Raw genomic sequence first — 26,977 nt, 5'->3', positions numbered from 1 at the left:
GTTCTTCCGTCTTCATCTCAGCATAGGTTTCATTCCTAAAAAAAGACAAATGTCATTGTACCACGCACATAAAGGCAGAGGCCTCCTGCTTTTGATTTCATGACACTTCCCACACTGCGAAGCATTCAGACAACAGCTCTGCATTTATAAACCATCACGATGCACTGCATGATGGGGAGGGCAGATTAAATGATGTTTTTGCAGGGGGCGGCCATCTTTATGCACCTGCTCCATTAGGTAAATCTTACTGAATTGATTGGATTGATTGACAGCATGAAGGACATGTTCAGAGTGCAGCCTAACAAGACTTGCTATGGCTTCACATCACATGAAATGCTGGGATGGCTACACAATTGTCCACATGTGGATTATCCACGTGTGTGTGTGTGTGTGTGTGTGTGTGTGTGTGTGTGTGTGTGTGTGTGTGTGTGTGTGTGTGTGTGTGTGTGGCACATGATAACATTGAATGGCTGAAAGCTGCTTAGCCCTTTGGCTTGGTTCTGTACTCGCTGCTCTTCTCATGCTCCTGACACCACCTCCAAGTGGAAAGCATTCCCACAAGCCTCTCTCCATCTCCTTCCTCATCCAAACATCCCTCTCTCTGCATGGATTATGGTTTTCGAGGGGTGATCGCTTTTGGCTTCTCCGTCCATCTCAGTCAGTAGCTGTGGCTGTTCGCCATCTTATAGAAATCTCATGCACAACAGATGACCAGGTGTCACCTGTGAAGGTAATCCATGGCTCAACTGACTAAAGCACACGTTTGTCCCTGCCGATATTCACTGAGGCCCTGAGAGACGTCGATTCAGATATAAACACATCCAGTGGCAGGCTCAGTGACAAATATGCTGTGTCCCCCCTAAGACTTCACCTTGTCCGGGAGTCGGCCATGTGCCTCTCGGGCCAATAAGCATTATTCCATGCCTCAAAAATCAATGGTGCTCTCTGCTTTTCCTGATTGGATTAAGACGTAATCAAATTGAGCGCGATAACTGTGCTGTGCCTGTGACCTTCCCACAGAGACCGGGGGAGGGGGGGCGGGGGTAGGAAAGGCCTGAGGGAGTGTGTGTGTGTGTGTGTGTGTGTGTGTGTGTGTACAGTATTGTGCATGTGAAAGTGTGTGTAGCTGGGCAGAAGGGAGCTCCCCAGGCTCCTCCATGTTGTTGCTTGGTGCTGCAGAGGGCATCGGGGCCACAGAGCTGCAGGGAGAAAGATGATGTCCCTGTACCTTCTGCTGGCCTCCAGAGAGAGAGCGAGGGAGAGAGGGAGAGAGAGAGAGAGAGGGAGGGAGGGAGAGAGACAGAGCACTTGTGTATGTTGTACTGGTCTGCTTGTGTAAGAGAGTAAGTAGAGAGAGATAGAAACGTGTGTGTGTGTGTGTGTGTGTGTGTGTGTCTGTCTGTCTGTCTGTCTGTCTGTCTGTCTGTCTGTCTGTCTGTGTGTGTGTGTGTGTGTGTGTGTGTGTGTGTGTGTGTGTGTGTGTGTATGTGATAAGAGTGTCAGAGAAGGCTAGAGAGGCATTTCCAAGGCCGATGGAGTCTTATTGCCCGCAGGTATTCCCTGACCTGACAGAAAGAGAGGGGGGAGAGAGAGGGAGAGAGAGAGAGACGTGCAAACAACATGCACATCTTATCTTCTGGGGTCTCATCTATCAATCCTGGCGTAGAATCCCTACTAAAACCATGACTAACCTGTCCAGTGACTAACTACTCGATCCAATCCGTGTTTCACCACCCAGTATCGTCTTGTAAAGGTAGCCCACACAGACGTATAGATGTAAAAAACAACAACAACAAAACCTTTTAGAAGTAAACAAGACAATTTATGCAAATCATCTACGCAAACCCTGACCCATCTTTAAGTCCAGCGCCCCCAGTTGCTTAGTGGCGAAGAGAAGTCACTGAGAAGTGCACACATACTGTATACGCACCTTATCCCACACAAATTATTTCCAATGCCGAAATGACCGCCGTCCAACTGAAGTGGCGGTCTCCCTTTGTTGTGACAAGCAGAGATAATCGTTGGCAACTTATTTGCAGTGAATGCGTTTGGAAAAGATATGTAGGCCTAACCTATCATAATGGGCCTGTATTTCATTGTAACTTGTTGTAACTTTCGTTACAACTCTAGCTACAGACTAATATAGCCTAATACAAGGCCGTAATGGCAATATATGTTGAGAATGACAAATCCACCCCAATATTTAAGCCTGATAAAATGTGCCCCCCCCAATAAATTTATGTAAAAAAAATGAGAAAACTGAGATTTACTGCGCGATACAGCTGCTTGTGGTCTATTGGCGTTGCCGCGAAGCCAGCACTCCTAGGGGAGAGCAGAGCAAGGAACTAACCATTCTACACTAACACAACACGGACATTGATGTGGTGGGTATATATACCACTCTCATACCATGTGTGTAGGCCTATCACTTACGAGTGAGTCATAGTCTATTTTTTATTTGTCTTTATTGAATGTTTCGAACCGGCATGTTTAACTAAGAATAGGCTAATGATTATTTCCACCCACCACTCATTTAATTTGGTTACTTTCATGTCAAAAAATGTAGCAATGTAACATTGCTACATTAGCATTTGAGCTAAACGAGCTATCAAAGCCAACCAAAACCTAATCCAATGTCGTCAGTTTAGCAGTATGCTCATCCTTCTCTTTTCCCATTCCTCTTTGAGCACTGCAATCTGGGCTTGAAACCCTGATGTCATCTGCTATTAGCTTATGTGTTTACTTTTGCTACTACACCAACATCAGGACATCCAAGCAAGTTCTGACAAAGAGCAATGCCATTGGACCACATTGGACAAGCACATTTGCATATTTCCCCCAGCATGCCTTGTTCCTTCCAAACTTTTGACATGAAAGTAACCAGATTAAATGAGTGGTGGGTGGAAATAATCATTAGCCTATTCTTAGTTAAACATGCAGTTTAGAAACATTCAATAAAGACAAATAAAAATAGACTATGACTCGACACCCTAAGTGATACACACATGGTATGAGAGTGGTATATATACCCACCACATCAATCTCCGTGTTAGTGTAGAATGGTTAGTTCATTGCTCTGCTTTCCCCTAGGAGCACAGATGCAGCCACTAGATCACAGTACATCTCTGTTTTCTTATTTTTTTACATCAATTTATTGGGGGGGGGGGCACACATTTTATCAGGCTTAAATATTGGGGGGGATTTGTCGTTCTCAATGTATATTGCCGTTACGGCCTTGTAATTAGGCTATATTTGTCTGTATTTAGAGTTCCTTTGGTTGCTATGACTTGCCGTAAAGTTCCATTGATAGACTCACGCCTACATAGTGCGTCAGTCTTCATGTGATTTGCATTGACCATTTATGGTGTGGTGGGTGTGGGATATGGGGCAGCCAATTGAACTGTGATTGGTCACAGGGGAATTGCCTGCAGCTGTGCACGCAGTTGCTGATAGGTTAGTCATTCTTTTCGACACAGTCGCAGGAATCGTTAGTAGGGATTCTACGCAAGGTTTGATAGATGAGACCCCTGGTCTTTGCAAAGAATGCTGAGCCAGGGGTAACATGGTGAGGGGCCCTGCTATGCAGACCCATCACCCCGCATCACATCAACACACACAAACACGCATGCGTGCACACACACACTAAGGCGATTGTACGTTGGTGCACAGGCATGCACGTGCAACCCCTAGTGGCCAGATGATTTTTTATTTTATGTTGACATATAAACGATAGTTGATGAGGGCCAGCTCACCCTACAGGCGAAACAGCCTCCTGCCTGGGGCGCCAGTTCAGCTAGGGCTCTCTGTAGCCCTCACAAAACAACAACAAACAAACAAAAACCACAGGCGCTTGCCCAGGCGCCCCCTCCTTCGCATGCTGCATACAGGGGAGAGCAGAGCAAGGAAGTAACCATTCTACACTAAAACGGATATTAGTGTGAGGGGTATATATACCACTCTCATAACATGTGTGTATCACTTAGGGTGTCGAGTCATAGTCTATTTTTTTATTTGTCTTTATTGAATGTTCCAAAACTGCATGTTTAACTAAGAATAGGCTAATGATTATTTCCACTCACCACTAACCCTATTTAATGTGGTTACTTTACTTTGTGGTCAAAAGTTTGGAAGGAACAATGCATGCTGGGAGATATGCAAATGTATTTGTCCAATGGCATTGCTCTCTGTCAGAACTTGCTTGGATGTCCTGATGTTGGTTTAGTAGCAAAAGTAAACACAAGTTAATAGCAGCATTCACTATAGACTTTTTAGTGAATACTTTCCACAAAATCATGAACAATGAAGAAAACCAGAAGGAATACAGTTCCACTTTGACCAAATAAACCAAAATTGATGTTCTGCGACAAGTTATATCATATCTACTAGCCTCTTCATTTTGCTCTCAGAGTGCACCAGATTAATGCATTTTACTTTAAAATTTACAAAATGTCTTTGTCCATGGGGGAACACATCCCCCCCTAGATACCCCCCAGTCAGAGTACTATTACCTTCTTGGTGGTGCAACCCCTGTTTGGAAAGCCTAGAATCGCCTATGCCCAAATTGCACACACACACACACACACACACACACACACACACACAAACACACACACACACACACAGAAAGATGTACATAATGCAAGTCTTAGGTGATAACGCATTACTAATCAATTATTTCGTATTTTCCCAGTTTTGATGGTAAGAGAGGTAATCGTCAATTTTGGAGCTTGAGGAGAAGTAAGTGTTGTAAAGAATTACTGCTCCCACGGAATAATGAGTAAAGTAATCATATTGAAATGTGTAACAAGTAATGAGTTAGTCATTAAGTCATTACGTGTTAGACCTTTCAAAGCTAACTGTTAGGCTAGACCACACATGGGCAAAATGCGGCCCCAGGGCCATCTCAATCCAGCCCCCAACGTCCTCAGAGAAAAACAAAACAACCCCCAAAAACTCTATAAAGCGCATTTTAATAAATATCATCTGCTGCAGCCATTGGATTTGTATCACTATATTGGGAGATTAACAAGAAATTACAAATCACAACGGGAGAGAGGGTTAAAAATAGGGAGAAAATCAAGAGTGTTGCAGGTATGATCCCCAATGTGTGGCCCTTCGCTTACTTGATGTAAGTCAGTATGGCCCTCTGGAAAAAAGGTTGGCACCCCTGGGCTAGACTGTATGTTAGCGCCCCTCCATGTGAACCGGCTTATTAACGCCACGGCTCAGAACGGCTGGCAATATAAATGTTGGCAGTGTTCCAAAGCATTATTTTCTGCCCCTGCTTCTTCTTCTCCTCTGGATTTAATGTATTTGCTCCCCCCTTTTCTGGCATGAGTCAGTGATTCAGTGATTCCCACAGGCTGAAGTTTGACTTTCTTAACAGTTAAGTGTAAAAACAGATCACCCCCTGCTGCTTTCCTGGGTAACAAAAAAACGTTTATAAGTGGTACTTTTGATGTAAAAAAATAAATAAGGTATTAGATAGGGCAAAACACTAATCCACAAACTACCAGCTTTTTCTTCAGTCTAAAAGTTACAAGGTGCAATTCACTAAACAACCACTAAACAACAACTTGACAGGTCTGCCAATTGACACTTCTCAGACACTTCATGCCGCAAGTGCATTTTCTCACAATGGAAAATGAATTCCCCACACTTAAATCTATGCAATAATTCAGTTTAATGTTGAGCTTTCGGTCCAGGAGAACTTCATCAGAGCATACATGACACAACAATGATCAGGCAGGAGAAAAGGGCAATCAACCACACTAACCATGGCAGTATGCAGAACGCCTGTGTGAACACCCTGGTGGGGGAAGCCCCACCTCCTCGGAAATGTAGTGTATGATGTCAAAGTAAGTTTCACAGTGAAAAATAAATTCATAATGTAATTATACCAGTAGCCTAAAGCGTGAATTATGCCAGACATATGGACTGTCGCACGGAAATGAGAGACACGGAATCCTGACGAGAAAACGTTTGGAGCTTTTATAGCCTACTCAATGCGGCTCTCCTCGTCGGAGTGTTGAAAATCTCCACTTTGTCCGTGTGCATATAAAATAACTCTTCTGGCAGCAGCTCCTCTCCTTTCCTGCTGCAGGCAGGAGTCCCCTTTGCGTCAAGACAGAGGGCATCATGAGCATGCACAGAAAGAACAGCCAGAGAGTCGGCAGTTTCATAACATTTTTCTTTTGATCGGTTTATGAAAAGCTTTAAAGTCCCCCTCTGCAATCGGTTTGGGCCTGTTTAATCTGATTTTATATGGAGAATTTTTTATCTGGTTGGGGTTTTAAACCTATTACAATCTGATTACTATGGTCCATGGAAACGTGCCTAATGTACAAGTGTCAATGGCATGTTTTTAGTGTCCAGCGCACGGTTTACCTGCGTTTAAAAAGCCTGCATGTATCGGTAATTTTGATGTAAAAAATAAAAATGTACAAGTGATGTTTTGAAAGCCTCAAAATCTCTGAGGGACCTGAGGGGAGAGCTGGCAGGACTTCTCTGCTTTAAATAAACACAGTGAGCAGTGTGCTGCACAGGCCAACGCCAAGGGATGCCATTTGTCAGCTGGAGCCAGAGGCATTGTGGGTCATTATCAGGCCTGGCCCACGCTGGCCAAAAGTGGTTAGAGCCACTCAGATGAATACTTAGGAACTGGAAAGCGAACAGCCGTCTCCTGTTGGGATCCAAATTATACAAATGAAGGGATTTCCATTCAATTGCTTTTTTACAATGTCCCTGTCAAGTTGCAGGGAGTGCTCGTTCAAGTTGTTTTATATCTCTTTGCTGAGTAAAATTGAGCATCCTCCCACGATTGTCATTCAGTACAGAATCTGCAAGAGCTTGAGATACTGAAGGCAGAACTGCTCCATAAAACATGCAGCAAATACTTTAAATCGCTCAAAACTTCTGTGATTTCTGTGTTGAGGTGATTCTGTCTGTGATAACAGAAAAGCTAAAGGTGTAAAGGTGAGGTTCGTGCACCACAGATGACGCAGTTGTGAACCTGGCGATGCTAGACAGCAAGGTTGCTTTGCTTGGCTCAGTTGGCTGCACACCTCCCAGATTGTGTAACTTGTCATGAGCCACATGAGTGTCGTTCAGTTCAAAATGGATGAATTTGATGGAAGACTTGCTAAGCTGCTAGACTCATACCAGTATGGCTATGTGCACAACCCATAATTGAGAGATTACAAAGAGCATCAAAAAACTTGCTGCTTTAGAGGGTATTTTCTCTCTACCGACCCCTGTCTTTGTGAAGAATACTGTACCGGAGAATGTGGCAAGTATAAATGCCTTCGTGCTCTGTTGAAGCGTGCGCGCCATCTGCTAAACAGCACCCTGGTGAAAGAATAACTAAGCATCTGTAAGTCACTCTGCTCACAGAAAAGTGATCTGAGTTGTGGGGCAAGGACATGGAAGCATCACTTTCATACTGGAGAGGCGGCAGCGCCTTAAGGATGGCCTCGTCCTCGGTCCGTCCCGTACTGTAGTTTAGACACCAACATTACTGAACATGTGCCTGGATTCACCTTGAGAGGCAAGTCATGACTCCAAAACCCCAAACTCCATTTATTCACCTTGAGAGGCAAGTCATGACTCCAAAACCCCAAACTCCATTTATTCACCTTGAGAGGCAAGTCATGACTCCAAAACCCCATTCAGTCACATGAGAGGCAAGTCATGACTCCAAAACCCCAAACTCCATTTATTCACCTTGAGAGGCAAGTCATGACTCCAAAACCCCAAACTCCATTCATTCACCTTGAGAGGCAAGTCATGACTCCAAAACCCCAAACTCCATTTATTCACCTTGAGAGGCAAGTCATGACTCCAAAACCCCAAACTCCATTTATTCACCTTGAGAGGCAAGTCATGACTCCAAAACCCCAAACTCCATTCATTCACCTTGAAAGGCAAGTCATGACTCCAAAACCCCAAACTCCATTTATTCACCTTGAGAGGCAAGTCATGACTCCAAAACCCCAAACTCCATTCATTCACCTTGAGAGGCAAGTCATGACTCCAAAACCCCAAACTCCATTCATTCACCTTGAGAGGCAAGTCATGACTCCAAAACCCCAAACTCAATTTACGGTATTCACCTTGAGAGGCAAGTCATGACTCAATTTACTCCAAAGATAGCACGCAAACAAATGAGCCCGGTCAAGTACTCACATTTGGCACTTCCCATGTGAGATCGCAGCTCTTTCTTTCTTTTTCTTTTTTTTGAGACAGAAGTTAAGAGTCTTGCCCTTCATCTGACACATGGGCAGTTTATTCAAAGACTGCAAGAAGGGGCATCCTATCACGAACAAAACCTTCACTGAGGCCCTGAACTTCACAGCTGGGGAGAGAGAAAGATTGAGAGAAGGGGGGGAGAAAGGGGCAGACGCATCCCTTGGGTGTCTGATGGGCGTTCTGCATCGGTGACGCCCGCCGATGGAGGGCGGAGGGAGAGAGGAGGATGAAAAGGTGACGTGAGAAAGAATGTCAAGAGGGGATGACGGGGGCAAAGGCAGAGAAGGGACCGAGCAGCAAGAAGAGATGTTTGCCAAGTGAAAACCAAACGGAGCTCAGATGACATAGTATCGTAGAGGAGAGTGGAGGTGAGAGCTAAAGCCGTCCGGCACAGAATCAACGGCCGATCCACGGCTGTGCCCAACGCACACCTCCAACCAATTAGTGAGACTGACAGACTGAAAGGTGTAGGCATAGATGGGCAGTATTTTAAATACATGTATTTAAATATAATATATATATTTAAATACATGTATTTAAAATACCTATTTCAAATACATTTGTGTATTTTGTCATTTGTATTTGGCTGGACCGAGAAAAATAAGATGTAAATGCAATCAAAATACTTTCAGACCTTGTATTTTGTGTATTTTAAATGCATAAAATACTTTTTTTTATGTCATTTGGATCCTCAAATTGACACATTTTTAACATTGACACAGGTTTAAACTGTGGAAAAACAAACGCCATGTGGCATGTGACGCATGTCACTTCTACTCCGCCTCTGATTGGCTTACCCTCAGAACAAAGTTAACCACAAATCAGAGGCAGAGTAGGGTGGGTCTTGAGTCAGACTTCACATCAATTCTTCGTCTAAACTAGTAATGTAGCCTCTAGTGATGCGCGGGTCACCCAGAACCTGCCGGGTCCCACGGACTGGGCTGGGTTGGCAAATTATGAAAATATCGCGGGTGCGGGCGGGGCAGGCTCAGAACATGACAAAGCAACATTATTAAATAATTTAGAGCAGTGAAATACGCAGAGTAATTAACCTTAAAGACGTTAACTCTCTCTCACACGTAGGTACACACAATCAGACAGACTCCTGCTGCACTCTCTATAGCCTACATGGAGTAAAGAAACGCTTAAATGAGGTAGCCTATGTGGTCTCAAAACAAACATTTTGGAAGGATTATTCGCTGTAATTATTATTTGAAGTGTCCATATAATGCCATCGCAGATTTTCTGTTTTCTGACTCGACTGTGATCTATTTGTCAACTTTACTGCAACGTGAGTGCTGTGAACAATTGAGTGCGCTTGAGGTAATTAAAAGAAATCAGACAGCGAGTCTAGCCGTATCTGCAAGCCGTGTGCGCACCTGCTGCACTACTACGTTTAGTAGCCTACTACTGCAACATGGCCAATTGAGAGCGCATGAGGTAATTAAAATAAATGGGGAAGAATAAGAACTGTTTCTGTAGCCTGCCTAGTGCCTACCTCTACCTGCTACCTCCATTTGAAACACTGCGGTCACGCCATCCGCACTTTGGGGAAGCGTAGTCGGTCGCACTATCTGAAGACCATGGATTAATTGAAGAAAGACCGACATGAAAGCAGCAGCGCAACTCATCCAGAGCAGTATACAGTAGTAGGCCTAGGCTACAACTGTTGTTGCGCATGGCAGCATGTGAGTGTCTGTGTGTGTGTGTGAGAGAGAGAGGGGGGAGAGAGACATTATTAGTTATTAGCTACTTTGCACACCTTGGAAGCTCCGCTGTGCTCCTCCTGAGTCCGGAGACATATTACATTAAATTGGCCGTTGCGGGCTGCTGGGTTGGGCTGGGTTCAGAATTTTCAGATATTTTAACGGGCTGGGCGGGGCGGGCTGGCTCCAATGACGGGTTGGGTTGGGGCGGGCCTTAAAAAACCCTGACCCGCGCATCACTCACTAGTAGCCTTGTATTGGTGGGAATTCCCCCAAAGATAAATAACTAATATAAATTGATGATTAGATATTGCATGGACTGGCCTATCTACAAATTAAACGGTTTACTGCATATTCAAACCAGTGTATTAGAGAGACACAACTAATTATTTAATTAAGTGGGTGGCGGTGTGTGTGACGGCGGTGTGGCAGCAGTGTGGCTCACGATTGTGATGTCATCAGTGATGTCACTTGACAATTGTGATGTCATCAGTGATGTCACTCGAGCAACTCTGATGTAGTATGGGCCGATGGCACACAGTTGCACGATGGCCCCTAGGTGGGTGGGCGCTGTCTGTCTGTCTGTCAGTCACGATTTTGGGAGCCCGTGGGACGGGCGATTTCCATACTGAAGCCATGGTGCATCATCATCATATGTACTGTATATATTTAGAACACGGCTCTCTCGAATACTCGATTCTGATTGGTCAATCAACAATATTCACCGGTCATTATTTCTCGACAACCGACCGCTGCTCTGCCACACCTGGATTAATCAGTTGATAAGAGCTTTTTGTCAGCAAACACTACTAATTAGGCCAACCAGTTGCAGCTGTGGTGTCTTGTGTGCCAATTACGAATGAAACCACTTTGCCGTTGAAAACGCTATTAAAAAATCTATTTGAATAATTATTTTTGTCAGATTATTGAATGATTTAGTTGTAGGCCGTGTTCTAAGCGGGATAATGTATACTGAGCCGGTGATTACTGGGAAATAATGACCTTCGGGTGATGATTAAGCCCTCCGCTGCGCGTCGGGCTAAATCATCACCTGTCGGTCATTATTTCCCCCGTAATCACCGCCTCAATATACATTATCCCTTACATATATATATATATATATACTGTATATGAAGAGTTCATTTGCAAAAACAGGTAAACGCCATTCTTAAAATGAATAAACAACACCTGTTTGATACTCCCTGGACTGCACATACAAAACATTTTTGAGGTCATTTATGTGAAAATTACCAGATGAATATGTTTTAGTTGTTGATAGTAAAAATGTACCAAAAATAAATAAATTACAATATAAATACATCAATATCTAATTTGAAACCATAAAAAATACAAACGGAGATACCTGTTTTTGCAAATGAACTCTATATATATATATACAGTATATACATACATATACAGTATATATATATATATATATATATATATATATATATATATATATACAGTATATATATACAGTATATATATATATATATATATATATATATATATAAACATGGTCAAAGTTCCAAAACCTGAGGTTAACATGTAGAAATGCTGCCTATAAGTCAAAAGCCCTCACAGAAGGTGATTAACAGCTGAAGTGAGGGAGAAATTAGCTGTGATGAAAAACGGCTAAAACTGAAATGGAAGAACTGTAGTGTGTTAGAGGGTACACAAAGGATAATACTGTCACAGAGGACTAAAGAGATGATTTACCATCTAAGGAAACAAGAAAATTTCACATTTGAGAAGCTGGAATCAGAGAATTAGGATTTTTTTCCTTAAAGAAATGGCTCAAAATGATGAATAGATGATCAAAAATAGGCAATCAATGTAATATTTGGCAATGAATCAATGAATTGACTAATTGTTGCAATAATTGTTGCAATTATTGTTTAATAATTTGTTTTTATGAAATGTATTTTTATGTATTTTCTAAATACAAAATACGTATTTGTATTTCAAATACATTTTTCAGACCAGTATTTTGTATTTGTATTGTGATATTTTTTTTTGCAATTTGTATCAAAATACTTTTTGATGTATTTTCGCCCATCTCTGGGTGTAGGCCCACGTATGTCTTTTTGTTAGGTAGCAGGGTGAATAAGTTTAGGTTATTATGTCTTTGTTTATTAGATAGTTATTTGTGTGAAAGTAATTAATTCCAACATTGGTGCTGCCTTAGATTGTAGGCTACATTAAAACATATATGTTTTTTTGGGCTATATTCAGTGAATTCATAGACAATTCAGTAGAAGCAAAAATCAAGTCATACTTTCAGGAAAGAATGAATTTCATGCATTTTTCTCTATCCTCATATGACTTGCATCAGTATATTTTGATGTATATTTCGACTTAGAATTTGCCGCAAAGAGTTCTGTGAGCATATAAAAGTGGTTAAGACTGTAGGTGGATTTAACCTCCACTGCATAATATGCCATGTTTCCCACACCCACACCACCACTGCCACTGGATGACTGAATGAATGTATTGGTAACAAGGCACTGTGACGACATGGTTGCCCAAGACTGTTGAATGAAACACTTATTAAGCAGCAAGCTCTTTAGTGCTATTCCACTCACTGCCTGGGCCGCAAAATGCACTGTATCACTTCAGTGTGAATGGCAGCCGCCCGCCGCATTACCAAGTCTCTCAGTAGAGCTGTGTTGCATAACTCCTCTATCTTGAAGCATGGAGATGAATGAGACCACTTGAATAAAACAGTAACATGCATTTTCATATGGTGAGAAGGGGGTGCATCTTGGCGGCACTGGAGTATTTCCTCAAGTCATTTACCCCCAGGGGAGTGTGTGTGTGTGTGTGTGTGGGGGGGGGGGGGCGGCTGGAGTTATAGGTAATAACATTAAGCTCTAATGCATATTCCCCCTTGTGCCCAGAAACACTGTCCTATATTGAATTGGGCAGCATAGATTTTTAATTTTCAGAAACCCATTTACATGGTATGGCGGCTAGACGAATAGGGCGCAGGCCAGGCTGCTTGCCAAGGTCAGCATCCAATATAGAGCGGACCTTTATGGTAGATGTGATGGGAGTGCTGATGCCCTGCACTGCACAGCACAGTCCCTCAGCATCTTCTATAAAGTTGTCTCTGCTGCTGCAGTCTCCTCTCTGCCTCTGCAGCACGTTTGTTGCAACAAAGCAGAATGCTGTGCCAGTCACATGATCCACATCATGTTGTTCAGTCACATGATCCACATCATGTTGTTCAGTCACATGATCCACATCATGTTGTTCAGTCACATGATCCACATCATGTTGTTCAGTCACATGATCCACATCCTGCTGTTCACTCACATGATCCACATCATGTTGTTCAGTCACATGATCCACATCATGCTGTTCAGTCACATGATCCACATCATGCTGTTCCAGTCACATGATCCACATCATGTTGTTCAGTCAAATGATCCACATCATGCTGTTCAGTCACATGATCCACATCATGCTGTTCCAGTCACATGATCCACATCATGTTGTTCAGTCACATGATCCACATCATGTTGTTCCAGTTAGTGTCCTCTAGAGAGAGAGTGGCGTCAGCGGGGGACCAAAATGCAAGAATCATTAGCCAATGAACAGCCAGGAATGGGTCTCGCGCTACTTTTGCATGCTAAAATAAAGCAGATAATGTACAATTTGATTCATTTCAAGGGATGAAAAACCCTTTCAAAGTACAACACTGTCTATTTTGATGCAACTTGACAGTGCTGCTTTTTTTACTGAAGAGTTCCACTTTCTACTTCCTGGAAAAAAACTGGTCCATTGGAGTGAATGGAGATGTCGGAACTCTTCTATTATGGTTCCAGTCACATGATCCACATCTGTTGTTCAGTCACATGATCCACATCTGCTGTTCCAGTCACATGATCCACATCATGTTGTTCAGTCACATGATCCACATCATGTTGTTCAGTCACATGATCCACATCATGTTGTTCAGTCACATGATCCACATCTGCTGTTCCAGTCACATGATCCACATCATGTTGTTCAGTCACATGATCCACATCATGCTGTTCAGTCACATGATCCACATCATGTTGTTCCAGTCACATGATCCACATCATGCTGTTCAGTCACATGATCCACACCATGTTGTTCCAGTCACATGATCCACATCATGTTGTTCAGTCACATGATCCACATCATGTTGTTCAGTCACATGATCCACATCATGTTGTTCAGTCACATGATCCACATCATGTTGTTCAGTCACATGATCCACATCATGTTGTTCAGTCACATGATCCACATCATACTGTTCAGTCACATGATCCACATCATGTTGTTCAGTCACATGATCCACATCAGGCTGTTCCAGTCACATGATCCACATCATGTTGTTCAGTCACATGATCCACATCAGGCTGTTCCAGTCACATGATCCACATCAGGCTGTTCCAGTCACATGATCCACATCATGTTGTTCAATCACATGATCCACATCATGTTGTTCAGTCACATGATCCACATCATGCTTATCTTATTGTGCCACTCAGTGCGTGAGCCAAGGTAGAATATGGACTTCAGTTGCTATGTTCTCTGGAACGTTTTTCCAGTACCGTTGATGTGTCGGTGCAATTTCTGTTCGGGTCCAATTTCAGGTCGGGCAGGCATATGATTGGCTACGTGGAGGGATAAACGTGGGCAAAATGGCCAACAGCTTTAGATTAGCTAACAAACTAACACTAAGCTACTGATGTTATCAGACATGATAGACATAAAAAATATGAATCAGGGTTAGGGTTTGGGTTAGCGTTACACCCCATTGTGGACCCCGAGCCGAGCACTTCCGGTAGGGCGAGCATAATCTGTAAGCCAAGTACCTACATGTACACCGGTACAGTCGACACAGTCTTTAGAAGCCATGTCTAGTACCTTAGATCTGAGGCTACAGATGCTGGGCGGCGTGTGTCAGGGGCTTATGACTGAGAGGATGGTGTCAGTAACACTAACAGCCATCTGAGAGAGAAAGAGCACAGAGAAAATATAACACATCTGAAGAGCCGCACAGAGAAGTCCGATTAACCAAACATGATATTTAAAACTTTCACTCTTGAGTCACTCTTGAGTCACTGAGTCACTCTTGGGCAACTTATCATCAACTAAGCAAAGTTGTTCTCTCAGCTTTCTTCCAGACCACATTCTGTTTCTTTCTCTCACTCGCTTGCTTCTAAGCACACACACACACACACACACACACGTGGTGCGCACGCACGCGCGCACACACACACACACACACACACACACACACACACACACACACACACACACACACACACAAAACCACACTCCCACTCATTGTCCTCACTTTTTTCTTACATTAGCCCCCTCGCTTTGATATTTTTACACCTGGTATTACTATTGCAATACTTTTGCAATGAATTGTAATGGCTCAAGAGTGATAGCATGACATGTAAGATCTTACCTGGCAGTATAATGAAAGAGCCCACAGGGAGAAAGAGGTGGCAGATAGCTGGCACGCCCTCAAGTACTACATGCCATCTAATCTAACTTCAATTTGGGTGCAGATGTGACAAATGTGTGGGGGGGAATCTGTGCTGGGGATTGTAATGGAACACCTCTCTCTCTCTCTCTCTCTCTCTCTCTCTCTCTCTGCCACCATCGATTGGCCCGCCTCTCAGTCAACCGGCATGCCAAAATCAGTGTCTATAATAATGAGAAGGCAGAGAAGCAGACATTGTATGAGAGAGTTAGCGAGACCTCAGCACAAGTTCAATTTGGAGGTAGTCTCTCTCTCCCTCTCCCTGTCTCTCTTTCTCTCTGTGTCTCTCTCGCTCTCTCTCTCTGTATTTTGTCACCCAAATGTGGCGTGAGGCAGCCCAGCACTCCCATTCAGGGTGCCGGTAAGAATAGGAGCTTCGTGCGTGCGTCCGTCTGTGTGTGCGCGTGCAGCGAGGGGGGAAAGCTTGACATCACTCCAGGCAAAGACTGATGAGCAGGATAAACATTGGGGGGAAGTTTGAAGGTCTTGGATGAGCTTGTTGTGAATGTTCCCAATTATGACTAATTAAAAACAAAAAGCACACACAGCAAGAGAGCTCTTGCTTTCTTTGTGTGGCAAAACCTCCAAACTTGATGTTATTTCAGTGGGATGACTCACCGATGAATATATCTCTGAATATTGTCTTGTTATGGCCCACGGACATCATGTCCCGAGGCAGCAAACAGGCGGTAAGATGAGAACGATGCTTCTGAGCTCCACCATCACTGCAGTGCTTTTATTGGGCTCTGGGGGTGATAACGAGAGCAATTGACCCTCAGCATGCAAATAGAGCCATTACTGGGAAAGCTCACAGGGGCACGGGCCCCGTTCCAATACCCATACTTCCATACTATTTAGTAGGCAAAAAAAGATTTAGTATGTCCCAATACATAGTATGTCAGATGCAGTATGCCAAGAGTACCAGGATGTTGTACTACATCAGCTCCTATTTCGGAGTATGCATCGATGCATGCTGCTTCAGCCAAACTTCCCCACAATCCTTTGCGCAGCAGGAAGTTATGTCTTCTTCTTCTTCTTCTAATGTTTTATGGCGGTTGGCAAACAACTTTTTGTGCATTACCGCCACCTACTGGAGTTACGTCGCACTGACTGAGCTGCGTGTTCATGAATGAGATAATTAACTTTAAGAAAGCCTTGAAATATGTTAAAACCAAACAAGCATGGTGTGTACCAAAACATGCATATCTTGATTCCTGTTTAGATCTCTGACTTAATGTTTTTGCTTTATTTATTTTATTTTGTTTATTTGATTGTCTGTTTCAATTTTGTAAATGTTTAGTCTGAATTTTTTGTATAATGTACTGTTTGTTACTGCCAGACTTTGTTTATTGAATAAAAAAAATAAAAAAATAAAAAAATAAAAAAAACTCAAATGTGGCGCTGCGGATGTCGGCGGAAGTGAGCAAGAGGTCGGAGTTCAGGAAGCTCACGTGACGACAGATGTAGTGTGTCCCAATAGTATGCATTTTGCATGCATGCTGCACACTACAATCCATACTTTGTGAGGGCAGCGGCAGTACATACTACAAGAAAGAAGTACAAGTATGGGTATTGGAACGGGGCCACGGTATAAATTGGCTCAGGGACGTGTCATCACTCTGCGCCCGGCGCTGACATCATTCAGCTGCCCACTCCCATTTGATGATGGTGGTTAAGTGCCAACCGCTCCGCTTGGTAATGTGACATCTGCGGCAGCAAGCGTGTGGTTGGAAGTGATATAACATCATGTTGATATTGGTTGATACTACCGACACTGGTGTTAGGGTGTTAGGGATGTTTAAAAGTCAGTCTCTTGCACTATGGATAGGCCTATTTTTTTTTTTTTTTTTTTTTTTACCTTTATTTATCCAGGTTAGCCTCATTGAGATTAAGAATCTCTTTTTCAAGAGGGACCTGGCCAAGAAAAGCAGCATACAATTACACAAGTTGCAGACGCCACAACAAACATCTCATAACATTACAACACTACATGGTACACACACATTCAGTGATTCATAAAAGCAAGTTAAACTATGAAGAAAGAAAAAAAGTTGCAACTTTCACCGTCCTCCCTACCTTTAACCATTGTTTTAAAAACATTTAATGAGACCAGCTCCTGCAATTTCAGGTCCTTCTGGAACTCATTCCATGCCATCAGTGCTGAGAACTGAAACGCCTTTTTACCATACTCTGTACGAGCCCTTTTCACATTCAATAAATAAAGGTTTTGTGAGCGTAAAGAGTAATTGTTGTTGGACAATGTACACAAATAATTTGGGAGTTGTTTTAATATCGCCTTATAAATAAAAAGATACCAGTGACTCAGCCTACGTAGAGTCAGAGATGGCCAGCCCACTTTCTGGTAGAGAACACAGTGGTGAGTTAGATTTTTACAGTTTGTGATAAACCTTAAAGCCCCATGATAAACAGTGTCCAGCAGATGCAAAGAACCTACAGGAGCATGCATGTACAAAATGTCTCCATAATCTAGTGCAGGTAGAGAAGTAGCAGAGACAAGCTTTTTTCTTACCTCAAAAGGGGACTTGTTTCTAAAATAAAAACCTAAGAATATATTTATCTTGATAAAGCATCAACCCTGCATTTTTAGAGGAAGAATGCTTATGACTTTCTTCTTAAATTAATTAAGAAAAAAGAAAGAAATGTAAAAAATCATTCTTTTTTTTTTCACAATATTTTTATTCAGTTTCACATTTTTCTCCCCACATATATTACACATACATACAGACAATAGTAATCAAATTCACATATTACATAATTATATTAAGAAGACAAAACTAAACTAAGCAAAACAATGGTAAATAGCACAAAATGAAACAAAGACGAAAAATAAAATAAAATAAAATAAAAAATAAAAAACAAAAAACTGCACATCAACGAGCTAGAAATGATATCAGAGGGTCCCATACCCTCTCAAAATCTTCTGCCCTTCCTCTACTGATATAAGTCAGGCGTTCTAGCGCCATACAGGCTGCCATCTCCCTCTTCCAAACTTGTATTGATGGTATTTCCATTTTTTTCCAGGACAGAGCTATCATCCTCCTGGCCTGCAGGAGTCCAAAATCTATCAAAGTCTTCTGCTTTGAGTTACCAATAAAATTAACTGGAAAAATACCTAAAACACATAATTTTGCTTGACGTGGGACCTCAACTTCAACAATTTCTGTTATCGTCTGAACAACACTCTCCCAGTATTTTTGTAGCTTCGGACAGTCCCACACACAATGAAATAGAGTACCCTTTCCAACAAAGCATTTACTACAGGTAGAAAGTAGAAAAAAAGTCCAAGGCAACTCTTCTTATGAATAAAAAGCCTTTATTCTATCTTGGCTAGTTCAAACACTCCAACATGTTTCGGCCTAAGCCTTCATCAGGGACAATCTGAATGAGCCGAACCCCAGTGCTGACAGATAACAAGGTCTTGATTACCAATGACCAACAGCTTGTGCCTAGTCATGTCATAGTAAATCACATCAGTTACATCTGTAAAGCCTGTAGGGGTCAGCAAATACCAGATACTTTGAATACAGATTAACAAAGAAACATCAAAAAACCGTGAAACATCACAGGAAAATACAATAAAAGACCAAGATGACTACTTACACAGTAAAGTATAGAATATACACTGGCCATTTACTACAGGTATCAGGAATATTAGGGGACCAACGATTCAGTGTAACAGGGGTGATATAAGTTCTCATCAGCCACTTATATTGTAGAAGCCTCATTCTTGTATTAATGGATTGTTTTTGGGCTTTTTCACATGTCTCCTCCCAATCAGCTTCATCTATGTCCCCTTGAACATCTACTCTCCATGCCTCTAACCTGTCGATAGTAGATTCCTTATCATATGACATCAGATCTGTGTAGAAGAAAGAAACATGCTTCCTTCCCTCTGGGGGCAGAAGTGTGAGATTTTCGATATGAGACAATAATGGTTCAGACATTATATCTTTATGTTTTGTTAGTATGAAGTGTCTCAGCTGCAGGTATTTGTAGAAATGTTTTTGAGGAATATGATATTTCTGGCATAACTGTTCAAATGTAAGAAGTTTACCCTTCACATAAAGGTCTCCTATATTCTGCACACCTCTGTCTGCCCAGATTCTGAAAGCACCATCTGCCCTCCCTGCCCTGAAGAGTGTGTTACCCCATATGGGGGAGAGGCGAGAAATGGGAGGAGTATCCCCAATATGTTGATGTGCTTTGAACCAGATGTCAATAGTATTCTTGAGGAAAGGGTTCTCTGTTGATTTTTTCAATTGTTTTGGGTCTGCCGAGTACAAGTACAGCTTTAATGGAAGGTTTGGTACAGATGTCTGCTCAATATCCGTCCAGGCTGGAGAAGCCTCTTTTGAAAAATAAAACATTGCAGAACGTAACTGAGCCGACCAGTAATACAACTTAAAATTCGGAAGTCGAAGTCCACCCCTTTCATAAGGCAGGTACAGTAGTCCAAGTCTTAATCTCGATTTCTTGTTATTCCAAATGAATTTACTAAGGATACTATTAAGCTCGGTAAAAAAAGATTTTGGAAGTGGGAGAGGGAGCGATTGAAATAAATATAAAAATTTGGGTAATATATTCATCTTAATCATGTTAATACGGCCAATCATTGATATGGGCATTGCCATCCATCTATCCAATGTTTCTTTCACTTTGCTCACCAGTGGGTCATAGTTTGTTGGGACGATTGTTTTAATTTCAGGGGTAATTCTGACACCAAGATAGGTAAATCCTTCCTTTGCATTAATAAATTGAGTTTGTATGACTGGGTTCAATCTTTCTTCTTTATTCAAAAATAGTATTGATGATTTTGAGTTGTTAATTTCATAACCAGAGAAGCGCCCAAATAATTAAATTTGTTGCATTAAGGTTGGGACACTGGTAGATAACTTTGTCAAGAAAAGAATCACATCATCAGCATATAAAGATATTCTGTGTTCCCGTTCACCCAACCGGATGCCCGACAGGCTTGTCTGCGCTCTTATAGCCATAGCCAAGGGTTCTATTGCTAAAATGAACAGTAATGGTGAAAAAGGACATCCCTGGCGGGTAGACCGCTCCAAAACAACTGGTTCAGAAACTATATTATTTGTGAGGATGTTGGCTATTGGATTTGTATATAAGATCTGAATCCATTTAAGGAAGTTGTTTCCAAATCCGAATCTAGGTAAGACATTAAATAAATATGGCCATTCTATACGATCAAAAGCCTGGCGAGCATCCAGTGATAGTACAGCTGTATCCTTAGCATCGTAAAAAATCATTCTGATTTATTTCTTCCTTTATGCTGTTTTTGAACAGCCTTGTATTGACCATTTCTGTGTGATGACCATTGGGTAAGCTCTGGCCCTTTCCCCTGAAGATGCGGAAGTCTTTGTTTAAGCTGTAATTCCTTGAATGGCCACTTGAGGCAGGACTCAGAAGTCCCGTCGTTCCTGTTAAAAAGCCCCACTTTGTAAATTAAACATCTTTACAGCCTGGACGGAAACACGGTTTTGGTCTATATAGCTAATTTAACCTTTTCATAAAAACTGTAGGGGGGTCATATCTTATATAACTCGCCCGTTTTGAGTAAAACAGATGATAGAAAAGGGGGTGATTGACAGATCGCTTGTCCAGTGATCACGGACCAATAGCAGGCGGAGCTGCAGCTCTGGGAAACCCCCATCTCACTTGAGCTGCGGAAGGACTCAACCCATTCCCTCCCACTATGCTGACGAAAAATCAAGATGGCGACGGCCAACGAATCAACTCCAAATGGGAGACCAAAATGAATGGGATAGCTTTGTCCATATTTTTTAGGTCAGTGGTGATGACATATTTTAGATGAATGATGATTTGATCCCATATACTATCGGGATAAAAATATAGATTTAGGCTTTATTGGCTGATATCAAATTATTATGTCCATGTCAAGAATCAATTTGCCTTATCAAACGTCGGTTGTTGACCTACTAGTCAACTATTCTGGCCCACCCCTAGAGAAAAAACAAATAAAATCTCTCCATTTTCCTCTCCATCCTGTTACAGGACAGGATGTTATGCTCTTTTGAGTTTACAAGCTTAATATCCCAACTGAAGTTAAAGTTGGATAGGGAAATGTTAAGATAGGATGTTAATTGGATGGCATAGTGATTTTTTGGGTCAGTGTTTAGGGTTCATGAAGGGCTGAGCTGAACGTACAAATGACCAGTGATACAGTGATACCAGTGATACAGGTCGTCCAAAAAGTACCTCTCAAGCAATTCAGATTTGTGGTCAGCTTGTTAAATGAATGGACTAATAGAGGAGCTAGACCTTTTGTCCATGTTATTTTTGGACAAAGGCTCAAAAGCTAGAGAAGAGCCCATAAAACAGGAGTTTCCATGAACTGACAACAGGAAGAAGGTAGAGATAGATGGGTTCAGTCTTTATTGAACAGATTCGGTCAATCAGTCAACAAACCAACCAACAAGAAAGACACTGATGTCAAACAAAGGGGCCTAAACCCTCCTAGGATATTCTTTGTCACATATAATTATGATTTCATATAATAAAAGTTCAGATTTTGATATGTACACCTCCTTGAAATTAATACTAGGCTCTTGGATAGATTCCCACAGCTGAGGATGACAAATGTCACCTTTTGATTTTTCGGTTTTATTGCCGATATCAAAACTGTGATGTCAAACATGATAAAAGTGCAGTGAACGGTCAATACTGGAACACTGAGTGGCATCTCTAATTGACCGTTAACATTTAGTTTCAGGAAGGACAATTATCTCTAATGGGGCTCCACTCCTTCCTATTATAAAGACCTATTCATCTGTCTGTCTCTCTCTCACTCTCTCTCTCTCTCTCTCTCTCTCTCTCTCTCTCTCTCTCACTCTCTCTAAAGCTTGGGACATACATTTGCAAAGGCAGAGAACTAGCGGTAACAAAGGCCGACTGTTGCGTTGCCTTACGTCGCCTCTTTGTCGGGGCCAAAAAGTTGCACTTGAACACACTGCAAACACTATAGCCGACGGTCAATTAGCATGTACATTCTGCACCTGCGTGAGACCTAGAACTGCGGATATAGAAATCAGATGGAGTACATGAAACAAACAAACCATTTTCACACCACTCTCGCTCACCACGGCTAAAAGGTTTCGTAATATAGCTACTTCTAATCGCGAATATAGCCCATCTGATAAAAAGTTGTAAATGGCACTGCTGTTGCCAGCCCTTGCGTCTTTTGCTTGTGGAAGAAGAAATGAATGTGGAAAAATAAAGAGAAGCTGCACTAAATGGGTGATATCATACAGCGACAGCCTCAAGGGGCTTTCCTGAAGGCAACATCATCGTGACAACATTTGTGTATTGGAATTATCAGATGAGATGAAGTTGAAAAATGAGAAAAACATTTTGTGTGTGCCCTCTCTTCTCCTGCACTGCTTCGCTACCAGCTGACCAGATACTTGGAGTGATTTCTCTCACAGAGGGCCCGACAGCGATTCAACATGATGAATCGCAGTCGCCAAGGGCGATATGAGCCAACCGTGTGGGACACACCACAAAGACTGGACGACAGACACTCACCGACAGCCCAGATGCTGCCGACGGCCAAAACCCAACTAGGTGTGTCTGGGCTAAACACAATCACTGTCTCCCACTCTGCCTTTGTCCTGTCCTCTGTGTGAGTGTGGCCGGTTTGTCCTGTCCTCTGTGTGAGTGTGGCCGGTTTGTCCTGTCCTCTGTGTGAGTGTGGCCCGTGCGTTGCATTGCTGCGCTCATCAGTTGTCTCAGTACTGAGGTCTTCTCTCCCTCTGGGCCCTGCCTCCATCTTCAAAGGCCCTTATTAAAACCCAAACGTGGCCTGTGGGAGCCACAAATGCTCTCACTCTCTCGCTCTGTCTCTCTCTCTCCTCACACACACAGAGGCGCAAAGGTCGAGCTTTCTTCTCCGTTTGTTTCACCCAGCCAGGCGTGAACTCTGCAGATATCCACAAGAAGCAATTGCTGTAATAAGGCTCCTTATTCCCCTGCTGAACCCCATCGCCCGTTTCCCCCTCATTTCTCTGCCCATCTCTCAGTGTTCAAGCCTCTCCTACTGCATACATGTAAGATCACATTATGATCAATGAGCTGATCACATTATGATCAATGAGCTGATCACATTATGATCAATGGGCTTACACGTTAGCTGCTCCAAATACATTCATCACCGCGTTCCCTACAGATGGCACAGAAGAGATCAGACTAGAGCAGAGTAGGATAGGCCAGATTAGGCTGTAGATTAGCTAGATACTATGTCCCAGTTAGCTCTGGTTAATGCTTAGAGTAGTCAGTTGTCTGATCTTCTCCCCCCCCTCTCTCTTTCCCCCTTCCCCCGCTTCTTCCCTTCTTCCCCCTTCCTGTTCTCCCCTCTCCCACATTTCCCACTCCCCCCCCCCACCTCCTCTCTTTCCATGCTCTTTCCTCCCCCACATCCCACCGCCCCCCCTCCCTTCTCCTGCTCTCTCCTCCTTCTCCCCCCCTCTGCTCCTTCTCCTCTTCTCCCCTATTTTCCTGAATCCCTGCCACTTCCTGCTCTCCCCTCTCTCACATTCCCCCTGCTCTCCTTCCCCTGCACCCTCCCACCTCTCCTTCTCTGCCTCTCTCCTCCTCTCTGTCCTCTCCCCTCTCTCACATTCCCCCTGCTCTCCTTCCCCTGCACCCTCCCACCTCTCCTTCTCTGTTCTCTCCTCCTCCACATTTCCCATTTTCTCCCCACCCTCGCCCTAATCCGGGCCCGTATCCTACTCCCTCCCTCCACCCTAGACCCTACCTCTACCCTGGCTCTCCCTCCCCTGCACTCTCCCACCTCTCCTTCTCTGTTCCCTCCTCCTCCACATTTCCCAATTTCTCCCCACCTCCTCCCTCTCACATTCCCCCTGCTCTCCCTCCCCTGCACCCTCCCACCTCTCCTTCTCTGTTCTCTCCTCCTCTCTGTCCTCTCCCCTCTCTCACATTCCCCCTGCTCTCCTTCCCCTGCACCCTCCCACCTCTCCTTCTCTGTTCTCTCCTCCTCCACATTTCCCATTTTCTCCCCACCCTCGCCCTAATCCGGGCCCGTATCCTACCCCCTCCCCTCCCCCAACCCTAGACCCTACCTCTACCCTGGCTCTCCCTCCCCTGCACCCTCCCATCTCTCCTTCTCTGTTCCCTCCTCCTCCACATTTCCCATTTCCTCCCCACCTCCTCCCTCTCACATTCCCCCTGCTCTGCCTCCCCTGTACCCTTCCACCTCTCCTTCTCTGTTCTCTCCTCCTCTCTGTCCTCTCCCCTCTCTCACATTCCCCCTGCTCTCCTTCCCCTGCACCCTCCCACCTCTCCTTCTCTGTTCTCTCCTCCTCTCTGTCCTCTCCTCCCTCTCACATTCCCCCTGCTCTCCCTCCCCTGCACCCTCCCACCTCTCCTTCTCTGTTCTCTCCTCCTCCACATTTCCCATTTCTCCCCACCCTCGCCCTAATCCGGGCCCGTATCCTACTCCCTCCCCTCCCCCAACCCTAGACCCTACCTCTACCCTGGCTCTCCCTCCCCTGCACCCTCATCTCTCCTCCTCTGTTCTCTCCTCCTCCACATTTCCTATTTTCTCCCCACTTCCCCCCTCTCCTCCCTCACATCCCCCCGCTCTCCCTCCCTCCTCCACTCTCCTGCTTTCTCCTCTTCCCGGTGTTCTTCCTCTTCCCCCCTTCCCCCACTACTCTAAAGCATAGTACACATTTTACTCCAAAGCATGGCACCCACTCTATCCCCTCCAATATTCCGCCACTATTTAAAGCATGGCATAGCATGGCAATATTCCGCCACTATTTAAAGCACGGCACCCATGCTCTTAGTATTTCGCCACTATTCAAAGCATGGCACCCACTCTTCCCTAAAGCAAGGCACCCATAAGCTCTATATGTGAACATGTGCTTATTTGGCAAAAGGACTCACTACTAAAGGCTTGCAGCCAATTAAATTAGGCATAGTTTGGTTGCTTAGAAATTGACATATGTCCGTTTGCAAGATGTGCGTGTATATTTCTCATTCTCTCCCCACCTCCTCCCTCCCCCTGCTCTCTTCTCCCCCACACCCACCCCCTTCCCCTCTCCTGCTCTCTCCTCTTGCTCCTTCCCCACCTCCTATACCCTCCAACATCTCCCATTCCCTCCCCACCCCATCACTCTCTCACATTCCCCCTGCTCTTCCCCCTTCTCCTGCTCTCTCCTCTGCTCCCTCTTCATTTCTATATTTTCTATATTATCAATTGTTCAAATGTTATCTTTATTCTGTATATTCTTGTTACTGTTGTGTTAGCTAGAATCAGCTAGACATACTTTCTGTGAAGCCCTCTGAGACATGCTTGTGAATTAGGGCTATATAAATAAACTTGACTTGACTTGACTAGATGCCACTGATTACAGAGCACCACAAAGTCGCTACACTTAAACGGCACATTGTTGTTTTTTTCAATAATAATCACTTATTCAATATATAATCAATTATTTCCGCGCTTTTATTCATGATGAAGGCTCCGTGGATTTGGTGCTTAGCATTAGACAGGGGCAAGGATATGTGATGATGCACTGGCTTGCTGCAGTATGGCGAGCACACTGTTATATGTTTATTGCACTCAGAAGAATGGATTGGGAGAGCGTATGACTGATGTCTAGTGTCGGCCTGCGGCGCCAGTGAATCATGCGCACCGCCGCCGTCTCCTCCCCATCTGAATTCCCACGTATTGTTCCACCTCTTGAACCTTTCATGCTGGCATAGTTATCTCCTTTTTACCAGGATTGTATTTTCATGTGGTTTTTATAGGGCGAGGGATTCATTTCGTCTCAATCGAATGGACTTTATTGACATTATTGACACGCGTTCCCAAAGCAACTCATAAAACAAGGGGTTTCTAGCTGGATCAGATAGCACTCATCAGTTTACAGTGGCGCCGCATTGTTTACGACTTGATACAGTCAAACAGCTCGAGGTCGCAGAGGAGCACAAGCCCTTCACATACTGTAACAATGGCACTCGCGGCTGCTTGTGCCCTCCTGAATGACTGACAAGCATTCATTCACTGACAAGGAATCACCATCAAATGCGGGAGATAATGAACGCAACACAGGCATCCTACAGTAGAACCTCAGTTATGCAGATGCACCAGGGATGTTTACATTTCAATTATTCTTTCTCAGTTCACAGTTATGATTGCCAGACACGTCACCACTCACTCTGCATTCCTCCTCTCACCAAAATCACATTACCATGCACTGCAACGTCTTTATTTAGCCGGAGATTTGGCTCAGTACTGCTGGGAGAAGACATTGGATCCTTATGCAGCGCTCGATGAACATTTGTCAGCCGTCAGGATAATAAAGTTGTTGTTTTTCCACCTGTTTCCTCTCATCTTTCTTCCCTTTCCTAATGGCAATAAGCAAACCTTCCAGAGCTCATATCAAAAGCCATTACAATGTCAATAAAT

The 26,977-nt window shown here is 43.5% G+C and overlaps 1 protein-coding gene across 1 annotated transcript in view; it reads left to right on the top strand.

Annotated features, from left to right (window-relative positions):
* The window catches only part of dlgap2a (discs, large homolog-associated protein 2a), a gene marked incomplete at its 3' end in the record, with an annotated part of 386,637 nt that overhangs the window by 185,463 nt on the left and 174,197 nt on the right, over positions 1 to 26,977 (top strand). The gene's annotated exons all lie outside the window — the stretch shown is intronic.

The sequence above is a fragment of the Poromitra crassiceps genome (assembly GCF_964638095.1).
Source record: "Poromitra crassiceps genome assembly, chromosome: 3".
NCBI classification, from domain to species: Eukaryota; Metazoa; Chordata; class Actinopteri; order Beryciformes; family Melamphaidae; genus Poromitra; species Poromitra crassiceps.
Note: the sequence above shows the minus strand (reverse complement) of the source record. Positions and strands in the feature narration are given on the sequence as shown.